Here is a 13285-nt window from a genome sequence, read left to right on the forward strand (position 1 = left end):
AGGGACGCCAGGTAGCCACCAAAGGAGTAACAGGTCCGGGCATTCTCCAGTAAGACAAGGTCACATGAAAATACATAGATTAGGAGTTATGGGTTAATAATTAAGACAGAGTTAGCCAGTAAGTAGCCCTAGCCATCCGCCAATAGTTTTTTTTTTTTTTTTTAACTAATATAGCATCTGTGTGTTTATTTGGGGCTGAAGCGGCTGTGGGACCAGGTGGGAAAGAAACTCCAGCTACAGCAGCCAACTATGCCAACCAAGTCCTTTTCCCCATGGGTTCCTGGTGTGCAATGGTTACAAAGAGCAGTCTCCTTGGTAGCAAATGTAGCCTGTCGCCTATGTGAGTTGCCCTAAGGGACCTCGAAGATGATTTTATGGCAGTTATTCAAGTCTCTGATCTCATTGCTGTGCTCAGTCGAGGCTTCAGATGGGTATGTTTGGTGCCTTTGGGAAGCCCTGGTGCACAGTGGCCAGGGTTCACATTGGTCAGGTCATCATGACCATCTGCACCAAGCTGCAGAGTAAGGAAAATGTGATTGGGGCTCTGTGTAGAGCCAAGTTCAAGTTCCCTGACCACCCAAAGACCTGTCCCAAAGAAGTGGGGCTTCACCAAGTTATTAATACAGATGAATTAATACAGATGAATCTGAAGACACGGTTCTAGCTAGCAGTTCTTTCCTGCCAGGTCCCACAGCCACTTGAGCCCCAAATAAACACACAAAGACTTATATTAATTATTAAATTGTAGGCTGATGGTTAGGGCTTCTTATTGGCTAGCTCTGTCTTAAATATTAACCCATTTCTATGAATCTATGTATTTCCACGTAGTCTTGGCTTACCAGAGAATCCCTGGACCTGTTACTCCTTTGTGGTCTACACGGCATCTCCTTTTGGTGGGCTCCCTCTGCTTACCTTTCCTAGAATTCTCCTTGTCTCCTAACCCTGCCTATCTTCCTGCCTCTATTGGCCAAACATGTTTTATTCATCAACCAATAAGAGACACATATATACACAAGGACATGCCCCTAATGACATGGTTGCTGAGAAGTGATTTGTTCCTGATGGCTATGGCACCAAATATGTTTCCAATTCCAGTTCCCTGGATGAATGCTGGGCCCTGTACCCCTAAGGGCCTCCACAGTGTTCTACCATACCCCACAAAATCACATTCAGTAATAAATCTCACATCCAGTCTGGAAAAACAAAAACTCATATACATAAAATAAAATCAAATCCGAACTAAAAAAGTAAATAAAGAGAAGGAAGCTCACAAGGGGCATGCCATTTCTGACTCTTGCCATATGATGATGTCCCGTGGTGCCCTTGGACTCTGTCAGCAAGGCTGTTTGCCAGACATGACTCCTGCCTTTCAACTATAACTGTGAACCCAAACAAACCACTTGGTCTTATAATTTACCAGTACTGTGGCATTCATTATCAGTAATGGAAGATGGACAAAAGCAAGCAAAACGTAGCCACACAAATGGGTGCTGTCTATGGAAGATATGTACAGTATTGGCTTCTCAGGACACAGGTAAGCATGGGCTCTCGGATCCCTGGGCTTAGAAAATGTTTGGTGAAACTGAGTTTTCTTTCTTGTAATACTTACTAAATTCCTTAGAAGGCTAACGGGCCTGAGGTCTTTGGAATGGTGGAAATGGGCGCCATATTCTCCAGGATTGTCTGATGTCTTTCGTGGGGTCCTGGCTATCTGAAATTTAAAGTTACATGAAGCACCCTCACAGACATCAGACTGTTCCTCAGCTGGAGTGTCCAACAGTTTTACTAATCATCCACTCATAACACAGGGGTTAAAGATAATCCAGTTAACATCCTTCACCATATTAATAAAGAATATGAGTTCTCAGGGGGTCCTAGGAAGGCATCAGGGCAGGTAGATGGTGAGAGACCAACAAGAAATTAAAATTCAGAAGTCCACACTCATTGAGCCAAAGCCCTCTTAATATTTGATGATATCTGCATGGTTGCATCTCACTAGTTTGGTAGGGTGATGTGACAAAGTACAAGAGAACAGTTCACTTAAACAACAGAAACACACGCGCCTGCTCTCAAAGCTCTGGATGCCAGGTTTCCCGGCCGCCTATGTGGTTTGCAGAGAGCTACCCTCTTTCTCCCTGTGTCTGCATACCCTTGCCTCTTTATATGAGGATACCAAGTGTACCGGAGGAAGCCCACCCCAAGGACCATTTAACAAAATTGTCTTTGTTAAGACTCCATCTTCAAAGCCTCACTAGCCAATCAAAGACAGCGGGCTAACCCCACCAGTCACAAGTCTTGCAGGACACAGCAGAAGAGGCACCAGAGGATTGATTGCTGCACTGTGAGTGCTACTGTAGGGGATTGTGAAGAGAGCATGGATGAGCACAGAAGCCACAGCATGAATGCCAGGAAGTATGATGATTTTCATATTGACTTCACTTGGGAAGAGTGGACTTTGCTGGATACTTCTCAGAAGAATCTCTACCAAGACGTGATGCTAGAGACCTACAAGAATCTCAATGATATAGGATACATTTGGGAAGACCATACTATTGAAGAACATTGTGCAGGTTCTAAAAGACATGAAAGTTTGTTTATATGGTGGATTAAATTGATGGATTTTCGTATGTTGAACCATCCCTGCACTCCTGGGATAAAGCCAACTTGATCATGGTGGATGATTTCTCTGATGTGTTCTTGGATTTGATTTGCCAGTATTTTGTTGAATATTTTTGCATCGATGTTCATGAGGGATATTGGTCTGTAATTCTCTTTTTTACATTGTGTCTTTGTGTGACTTGGGGACCAAGGTAATTGTAGCTTCACAGATGTCCTTGCCAATGTCCCTTCTGCTGCTATTTTGTGTAACATTTTGAGGAGTACTGGTATTAGCTCTTCTTTGAATTTCTGATACAATTCTGCACTGAAACCATCTGGATCTGGGCTTTTTTTGGTTGGTAGACTTTTGATGACTGCTTCAATTTCATTAGAAGTTATAGGTCTGTTTAAATTGCTTATGTGTTCTTGATTTAATTTTGGTAACTGATATCTATCCAGAAAATTGTCCATTTCCTTCCTACTTTTGTCCTTTTCACTGTAGACTTGAAAGAGTCAACAGTAATAACCATCTAACAGAAGCAATATTTTGTCTAATCCATCAGCCCTTTACTCTTTTTTTTTTTTAATTAAAGTGTTCTGCCTGCACACCAGAAGAGGGCACCAGATCTCATTACAGATGGTTGTGAGCCACCATGTAGTTGCTGGGAATTGAACTCAGGACCTCTGGAAGAGCAGTCCAGTGCTCTTAACCTCTGAGCCATCTCTCCAGCCCTGCCCTTTACTCTTAAAGTCGGCCTTACTCATTTTTTGGGACTGTAAAGATTAATAAAGATTTGTGGCCAAAATATTAAAAAAAAAAAAAAAGACTCCATCTTCAAGCAAGGCACATTCTGATATGTAAGGGGTTTGGACTCTTACATACATTGCATTTTTGGTGATGGTGTTATGTGCAACACAGAGATTCATTTATAATTTTTTTTGTTTTATTTTTTTGAGACAGGGTTTGTAGCTTTGGAGCCTATCCTGGAACTTGCTCCGTAGACCAGGCTGGCTCTGCCTCCTGAGTGCTGAGATTACAGCTGCGCCTGGTTGGCTATCTGACTTTTAAAACATGGTCCCTAAGAAAGAGGGATTTCTGAAAGTGTCTTATGCTGGGAGAAGAAACAAGCTGAAGCCTGGTGCCAGCCAGAGGAGAAACTTGTTTCCCAGGAAGAGGTTCCATGCTGTCCTGACAGTTTGAAAGATCATCTTGCAGAGAGACTGGAGAGACAGTTAGAGATGTGATAACCAGCTCTACATATCTCTGACCTGCTATTTAAACCTGGTCTCAAACAAACAAAAAACCCAAAAAAATCCCCAAACTCTAGCTCCTTCTGTAGCACCATGTCTGCCTGCATGCTGCCTTGCTTCCCACTATGAGATTAATGAACTAAACCTCTGAACTGTGAGCCACCGCAATTAAATGTTTTCCTTTATAAGAGTTACTGTGGTCATGGTGTCTCCTCACAGCAATAGAAACCCTAACTAATACAATTGTATATGCCAATAAGAATTCTACACATGCTTCCTACTTTATTTTATATTCATTATTTTTAATTATTGAGACAGGGTCTCTCTCTCTCTTTCTCTCTCTCTCTCTCTCTCTCTCTCCATGTAGCTCTAGCTATGCTATCCTGATCTCACAGAGATCAGCCTGCCTAAGCCTCCGCAGTATCGGGATTAACGGCGTGGGCCACCATGCCCAGCTGCTTCCTACTTTAAAAATTATTATAATCAATTTTGTTTTTAGAACAGTAAGAGCCAGAACTTTTGAGTGGATTTTATTTCAGAGGTATGAGTGTTTTTTTTTTTTTTTCTTCTTCTTTTGATTAGTGTGTGAAAATCTTGTTGGAAGAGGGTCGGGACTACTTCAAGCTTAAGAAAACAATTTATTACAGAAAACTTGAAGGTGAATCAAAACCTAAAACTTAAGAACATTTTAAAAATTACATGTGCTGGGTTTGCATCTCTCAAATTTTATTTTACAAATGAAATTGTAAGGTGGTTTTTCTGAGATGGTGTTTGGATTTAGGGGTGTGGGAGGAGGACTAATAGGGTTGGATTTAAGATTATAACCGTTCTGAATGTAAACACATTTCATTTGTTTTCCTTGACATCCTTGTTAGGCGACCTTAGGAACACACATTTCTACAGGCAATTTTGTTTTTTCCAGTGGTGGTGAAGTTTCTGGACTCTGTCAGGGCGTCTTCCTTTCTCACTACCTTTCCCTCTTTGCATTCCTGTCTCACTGGTCAGTGGGGTGTGAAGGCCCTACACGCCTGGCTGTAACGCTTGAGTGTAGATTGTCTCATAGCTCTCTCTAACTAGCAAACAGCAGGCAGGAAGTTGACGGTGAGGTGTGTCAGCCTCAGGCAAGACTGTCTGTCAGGTTGTTCTTGTGTGAAACTGGTCAAAGCCAGAGCAAAGTTGAACACTGAAACAGTGGCTGGAGTAAGACATGGAGTACAGGAGGTGCAGACACAAATGAATTCCACGTCATGGCCAGGATCTTTGTCTTCATCTAATGTGGTGATTGTTGTAATAATCTTACTTAATTTTTTTTTCTAATGGCACTAGAAAATTGAGTAAGTAAAATACTTAGGATATCTTGCCAAGTTAAAGATTAAATTAGACAAAACAAATTTATAATAAAATTAGTGTTTTGGTGCCTGTTTAAGCAAACAAGTTATGTTTGGTTTACTAGAGCTCTCAGAGGCTGGAGATGTGGCTCTGTGGTGGAGTGCTTGCCTGGCATATACAAAGCATTGGGTTAGATCCTCAGTGCTGAAAAAACAACATCAACAACAAAAAGACCCAACTATAGAAAATCAGAGTGGCCATAGCACAGCACACATAGACCTGCTTTTTATTTATTTATTTAATTTAGAAACAATCTTATTTTACATGTCAATCCCAGTTCCCTCTTCCTCCCATCCTCCCATGTCCCCCAGACATGCTTTGTAAGCATATTCCTTTACTGTAAGAGGCAGAGTATTGTGAAAAACAGTCACACCATACCAAGTTGGACAAGTCAAAGAAAATATGAAAAAAAATCCCCAAACAATGAAAAATAACCTTGACAAGACGCCTACAGTGGCAGAAACCACAGAACTGCTTAAAGTAGCTCCTAGCAAGCTGATGCTAGCTACTTCTATAACGAGATAAAAGAGAAAAGAAATGCCACTAGCCAGGTATGCTCCCTGGGCTCTGAACAACTGTGGTGCACTGTGAATGTCTTCAAGAATCCTCAGATATCAGGGCACAATGCAAAGAGCAGAGCTGTTGCAGATGACAAGCAGGTGGCTGGTGACAGAGCTCAGAGAAAGCCTGAATTATGGAAAACTTCTATGGGCAAACCAGCTACCAGGGCAATGTGCGGCTTCAGAGGAACAAAGTGCCACCCAAATGAGCAACAGCACTGGTACAAAGGAATCAAGAAGCTGAGTCTGAGGAAATTGTTAAAGAAGGTATAGATCTATCGAGGTAGAGAGGCGTTTTTTTCTAGAATACATAGGAAGATGGAGAGGTGGAGTGCCAGGTGGAGAAATTAATGGTGTACCTCTCAAGCCTAGACCATGTGATTTCCTGTGTCTAGAGTCAATACCCTCATGGAGAGTAGATAATTAGGCAGCAGACCAGAGGGGCTATGTGAGGTATGGATTCCTGATCCCTCTGGCATTTCCAGATGGAATTGTGATGTATTGTGTGGCTACGGATGGCATTGCCCATTCTTCTCCATGTTCTCAGGTTAACACTGTTGGAGGATGGTACTGTCAATCAACTCTAGACCTGACTGTGAGGCAAGAAACAGAGCCAACAGAGACTTCTGCTTCTGTTGTAATTTAAGAAAAGCAGTGCCCCAGAGAAAGATGCCATTGGACAGGACTCAAGCAGAGGGTTTTTTTTTTTTTTTTAAATTGGGGAAAGGGATCATAAAAAGGGGGAGGGGGAGAGACCAGCCTCCAGGGACTTCGAGAAAAGCCAGAAGTTGAGGAAAGGACTGTGCTGGAGAAAGGAAGCCTCACATCCAGAGGAATTGTCAGAAGTGGATAGCTCCACCAGACTCAGTTGTTGGTATGGAATAGAAGGCAAAGCCATCATCGAAGGAGAAAACAGATTTGTTGCAGGTGGAAGAGAGCAGATCTATTGAGGGTGAAGCAGGTGGGTATCGTCCCATAGTAGGTGATTACAAAGTGCTGGGAAGCCGATTTTTGGTAGGCTTATTCTCGGTGGGTGAGGCAGAACAAGATCTGATGGCTTTTTTCAAGCAAGAATTGAGCAAGAAAGGCATTAGCAGCCTCGGTGACTCTTCAATCTAGAGGTGGGGGCCAAAGGGGACTGAATGTTAATATTCAGGCATCTGTACTGGCCTGTCGTTGGGGTCCTGACAGGATATGCCCTCAGCTGTAGCCACTAAGAGCACCACCCACCACCTGTGCACATTCACTATTTTCCCTTTTAAAAGGGCCCCACCCACTTCCTATACTCCCCTCTCTTTCTTTCTCTCCCTCTCTCTGTTCCTCTCTCTCTCTCTTTTCTCTCTGCTCTTTCCTGCTGCTCCTGTCCCTGGAGGCCAGACTCCCCCCTCCCTTTTTCCCTTTCTATGATCCCTTTCCCTAATTAAAAACAAACATACAAACAACCCTCCTTTTGAACCCTGTCTCATGCTATCTTTCTCTCCAGAGCTGCTTTTCTTAAGTTACAGCAACTTTTACTTCTCAGAATCCAGAAATACCACAGTAATGTTGAAGGTGATGTCTGTCTATTTATACAAGAATTTGTTATTTTTTTTCTGGGGGGATGTTTGTTTTCTGTGCCATATCCATGTCTTATACTGAGTTTACTATTGGCTTTATATGCACAAGATATAAACTAGTTCAGAGAGCTATAACTTGTACAACATCATATAGCTAGAAACATCCAAGATTCCAGCACCACTTAACCTGGCATCAGAACCTATACTCTGAACCATCATGCTCTCAGACAGTGTTTCTCAACCTTTCTAATGCTGTGACCTTTTAATACAATTCCTCATGTTGTGGTGACTCCCCAGCCATAAAATTACATTTGTTGCTACTTCATAACTGTAATTTTGCCACTGTTATGAACCATAATGCAAATATCTGTGTTTCCCAATGGTCTTAGGAGACCCCCGAAGGGGTCTCAACCCAGGGGTTGAGAACCACTGCTATAGGATCTATGAAGGGTTTTAAGCCCATGTGATGAAATTACTGGTGTAGCACAGAGCAGAATATTCCCGAGTGAAACTGGTGGACATGCTACCCTGGTTCTCTAGAAAAATGATCCATCCTTGTGCTAGTAGAATGTCTGCAGGAACAGAGGTTATCAGCATCATCAGCTGTTCCTCCAACCACCCACAAATAAGGAAGACAATAAGTAGAAAAGGTGTGCTAGGACTATCACAAATGTGCAGGAGTGTGTGTGTGTGTGTGTGTGTGTGTGTGTGTGTGTGTGTGTGCACAGACTCAGAGGGAGATAGATGATGTGGGATGTCCCGAATGCTGTGAATATGTGTTTCTTTTATTGGTTGATAAATAAAGCTGATTTGGCCAATGGCCAAGCAGAAGAGAGCTAGGTGGGAAATCCAAACAAAGATACGAGAGAAAGAAGGCAGAGTGAGAGAGATGCCATGTAGCTGCTGGGGAAGTGAGATGTGAGGAAACGAGCCACGAGCCTCATGGTAAAGTATAGAATAATAGAAAGGGGTTAATTTAATTGTGAGAGCTAGTCAGTAATATGCCTGAGTCATTGGTCAGACAATTATAATTAATATTAAGCCTACGAATGATTATTTAATAATTGGCCTCGGGGACCAGTGGTCAGGAAAGAAACTAGTCCACGGGGACCCGGTGGGACAGAAAACCTCCAGTCACAGACAGACAGAAAGAGAGCAAGGCAGGCTACTTCATAATATCCCTCCTAGGGGTAAAACTGCAAATCTTCCTGTGACCCTGTGACCAAAACCTCATAGAAAAGAGTTTCAGTAAACTGATGCTGAGGGAATGCTCTGGACTGCTCTAGGTTTTTTGTTGTTTGTTTGTTTTTTTATATTACTGTGCTAAAACTCTTTGACCAAAAGAAACTCAGGAAAGATGAGTGTATTTTAGCTTACAAGTTATAGATCAACATCAAGAGAAGTCAGGGCAAGAACTCCAGGCAGGAGCCTGGATCCAGGAGCTGTGGAAACTGTTCTCTGGTTTGCTCGTAGACTCATGCTTAGCAACTTTTAAATACAGCCCAGGACCCCTTGTCCTGAGCAATGGTGCCCCCTCCCCACAGTGGGCCAGGCCCTCCCACATCAATTAACAATAAAGACAGTCCCTCACAGACAAGACCACACACCAGCTTGATAAAGATTCATTTGAAACTCATCTCTTTTCTAAGTGATGTGCTGTGTCAAATTGACATTTAATGCTACCTGGGACATGGCCCCATCAAAGGGTCAATATCTGGTCCTTTGGAAGACCCCCCCTTGGTGTTTTCTGTGTTATCCTGGTTTTCTTTATCCATGGGAGAGCCAGCCCTCAACACTGTATAGTTTCCCCACCTCAGTTTGTAGGCTTCAGGTATCCCAAGGCTTTTATTCTTCAGCAAATTACCCATGCAGTTCCAAATTCTATATCTCCCTCATATTCCCTTTTTACATTTTCATCCTTCAATGAAAATTTAACCAATGTAAACAAAATGTATGCCAAATTCTTTCTGTGGTTTCTGTTTTCCTGACCAGAACCCATCTCATTTAGTATTAGAAATGGTAAACAGGTACTCAAGGAGAAGAATAAATAAGTGCTACAAACACAGGAAAGCAATGAATTGTGTTTTTTTTTTTTAAACAAAATTAAAGAAAACATACCAGCAATTGATCAAAAAGAGGAAATGAATGGGTGGAACTTGAGATCATCGTGTTAGGTAAGATGAGCCAGAAGCAGAAAGACAAACATGTATTTTTCTCTTATGCGGAATTGACATTTAAAAAAGGAGAAAGGAGCCATGTGTTGGTGGTGCATGCCTTTAATCCCAGCACTAGAGAGGCAGAGGTGGGCAGGTCTCTGTGAGTTCGAAGCCAGCCTGGTCTACAGAGTGAGTTCCAGGACAGGCTCCAAAACAATACAGAGAAACCCTGTCTTGAAAAACAAAACAAAAAACCCAACAACAACAAAACAAAAACAAAAAAAAGAGGGCAGTAGCGGGGTAAATCGTACACCCGTATGAATGCAAATATAATGAAAATACATAGTATAATTTTTTAAAAAAGGAATACATAAATCTGCAGGATGTTAGAAGTCTACAATACTATTTGGTATTTTATTTATTTATTTATTGGGGGGTTCAAGACAGGGTTTCTCTGTGGCTTTTGAGGCTGTTCTGGAACTAGCTCTTGTATACCAGGCTGGCCTTGAACTACTGAGATCTGCCTGCTTCTGCCTCGGGATTGCTGGGATTAAAGGTGTGTCTCACCACCGCCGGGATATATGGTATTTTTATATAGTCAATATGCAATTAGAAAGCACAGTGTAAAAAGTTTGATTCCTAGCAGTATGGAGAACATGGGTACAGAATGAAAGGAGGGGACATCTAGTCACACCAGTATGGCAACTGCCACAGCAGGAGTAACAAGCCACCTTTATTCAAATTGACTCTTTAAATCAAAATTTTAAAAACCAGGAAGAGATGCCAAGAGTTAGCCGTAAGCCAAATCAGTATAAAATTTATCTCTCATTTTGTAATACTGCCAGAAGTCTTATAAAGTTTTCACCACTCTCAGGGAAGATAAGTGAAGGAAAAACCATTAATTTTAAAGGAAGAAGTGATTAAATGAAAGCAAGTATGAGTGGCCATCAACTTCATATGCTAAAATGTGAATTAGGAAACTTAGAAATGAAAATTTAAGGTCAAACAGAATGAGCTCTGGACAGACACTGTCACAAAGAGATTTAGTGAGTTATTTCTGAGGGATTTGCTGCGAAGGCAAAGATATTTGAATACGAACATGCAAGATCAAGAGGAGGGAGTGAGGCTCAAGTATATATTTTGTAAGAGTTCCCAAAGACCATCCAAGAATTAGTAAGAAGAAATGAAACAATAGTGGCTAAAATTTTTAAAGGAAGAAACATTTATGTTAAAAATATATCCTGAATCCTTTCTAGTTAATTGAATATAAACTGGATCCATTCCTAAACACAGTAGAAGTCCAAGAGAAAGAGATTTTGAAAGTCATCAAAGGCAAATTGTTAGATTTCTGACAGAAGATAATCATTACCAACAGCAAACTTTTCACGAAGTAAAAGAAACTAAAAGACTAAGTAGTTAAGTTCAAGATGCTAATTTACAGCCAGACATGGTAGACTTGTCCCAAAAGTCAGCACTTGGGAGGCAGAAGGCTCATCCATGTTGTCAAGGCCAGCCTGGTCTACATAGTGAGTTCCAGGATAGCAGGGTTGCATAGCAAGTCCCTATCTCAAAAGAAAGCAAACAAAACCCACAACAAAACTAAATGTGTTCACTTAGAATTTTAAGCCCAGTTGTGTCATAGAACAGAATGACAAGCTGCATGATAGAGTATAACATTTATAGTAGAAACATCAGCTATTCGAGGGAGAGCACAGAATATAAATCAACAGAAAGTGAAGAAAGAAAATAATATACTGAAAAATTAAATATGTTTCTGGAAAAACAATCTCTCTCTCTCTCTCTCTCTATATATATATATATATATATATATATATATATATATATATATGTTAGAAAAACAAAGGGTGTGGTTGCATGGCCTACAGAGCTAATATTTAGGAATGGAGGCATTCCTAAAATTGATGATGGGACAGACTTAGTAGATTTCCTAGGGGAGGCCTTGCCTTCTCCATGGAGCAGATGGAAGGAGGGGAGAAGTGGAGGAGTGGAGGGTTTGGGAGGAGAGGAGGGAGGGGGAACCAAGATTGAAACATGATAAATAAATTAATAAAAAAAATCGAACAACAAAAAAAGAGGAATGGAGGCAAGAGGAGCTAGAGTTTAAGGTCATCCTTGGCTAAGACTGGGCTACATTAGACTGTCGAAAACAACAAACAACCCCAAAAGTAGAGAAACTATTGTTAAGCCTGAAAAATTTGAGGAGAAAGATCAAATCCATGGTTATCTAATCAAAGCAAGCTTCATCTGAGAGGTGCACCTGGGACTGGCCATCTGGCTGTCTCATCCTAAATTGAGATTTCTGAGAGCAGCCCCTTACTGATTTGTTGAGACCCATTATGTGGGAAAAGTTAAGGCTGATAGGGAACAGCTGTAGGTGCATGCACAGGGTCGAGATATCTGTCTGTTAGAAAGAGAACATTGAGAGGTAAGTGTGGTGATTTGAATAAAAATGGCCATAGCCCACTATTGGATATGTGGCCTTGTTGGAGTTGGTGTGGTTTTGTTAGAAGAAGTGTGTCACTAGGGAGTGGGCTTTGAAGTCTCAGAAGTTCAAGCCTGACTAGTGTGTCACTCTTCCTGCTGCCTGTGGATCCAGATGTAGAACTCTCAGCTTCTTCTCCAGCACCATGTCCTCCTGCATGCCGCCATGCTCCCGCCATGATGATAATGGACTAAACCTCTGAAACTGTAAGTAAGCCGAAGTTAAATGTTTTCCTTGATAAGAGTTGCCGAGGTCACGGTGTCTCTTCACAGCAATAGAGACCATAACGACGAAGACAGTTAAGAACAAAAGCAAGAATATACATCATGCAGAAGAGTACTCATAGATCATGGGGTAGGTGGTCATGGGTATGGATCATGGGATCTTGAAAACATATTTTGTAAGGTAGAGGACAGTCATACACCATGGGGTCATGAGTTCAGCAGGGCAAAGAGTGGTCACACATCATTGGGCCACAAGTTCAGTGAAAGTTGAAAAACATGTTTTGCAGGGTACATTAGTTTTAGGAAATAGAAACTTAGTCTTGTAAGGTGTGGAGACTCAATAACAATGTGATCTGTTCTGGCCTCATACGATAACCAAAAGAGCTGGGTTGGGAAATTAAAGAATGTGAGGAATTGTGTAGCTTGTCCTGGAACTCACTTTGTAGACCAGGCTGGCCTTGAACTCATAAAGATCCACCTGCCTCTGTCTCTCAAGTGCTGGGCTTAAAGGTGTGTGACACTAAACAAGCTGTGAAATTTCTAATTAAATATGTATACTGAAAATTAATCACAGGGGCTGCAGAGTTGGCTCAGTGGTTAAAGAGCACTCACTGCTTTTCCAGATGACCTGGGTTTGGTTCCCAGCAACCACCTGATGCTCACAACTGTCTGTAACTTCAGTTTCAGGGTATATGAAGCCCTCTTCAGATCTCCAGGGACATCAGGCACACACATGATGCACAGAAATACATGCAGGCAAAAACATTCTTCTTATACACATAAAAAAATAAATAAAGGCACTCGAGAGGCAGAGGCAGGCAGATAGATCTCTGAGTTTGGGACCAGCCTGGTCTACAGAGTGAGTTCCAGGATAGCCAGGACTACACAAAAGTGTCCTTGAAAACCCCAGAAAAATCAATAATAACAATATAATAATAATGATGATATAATAATGACAACAGCGATGATGATGATTCATAATCATCAAAAGAACAGAAACAATTCACAGCATCAATATTGGTAGAAAAAAGATTAAGATATCCTAAAA

General features: G+C 41.5%; 1 non-coding gene across 1 annotated transcript; it reads left to right on the plus strand.

Annotated features, from left to right (window-relative positions):
- The first annotated feature begins 237 nt into the window (after positions 1-237).
- LOC113836615 lies at positions 238-372 on the plus strand. The gene has a single exon (XR_003487010.1). It is a non-coding gene; the product is annotated as a small nucleolar RNA SNORA70 (small nucleolar RNA).
- The last annotated feature ends 12913 nt before the right edge of the window (positions 373-13285 follow it).

The sequence above is a fragment of the Cricetulus griseus genome, chromosome 7, assembly GCF_003668045.3.
Source record: "Cricetulus griseus strain 17A/GY chromosome 7, alternate assembly CriGri-PICRH-1.0, whole genome shotgun sequence".
Classification (NCBI taxonomy): domain Eukaryota; kingdom Metazoa; phylum Chordata; class Mammalia; order Rodentia; family Cricetidae; genus Cricetulus; species Cricetulus griseus.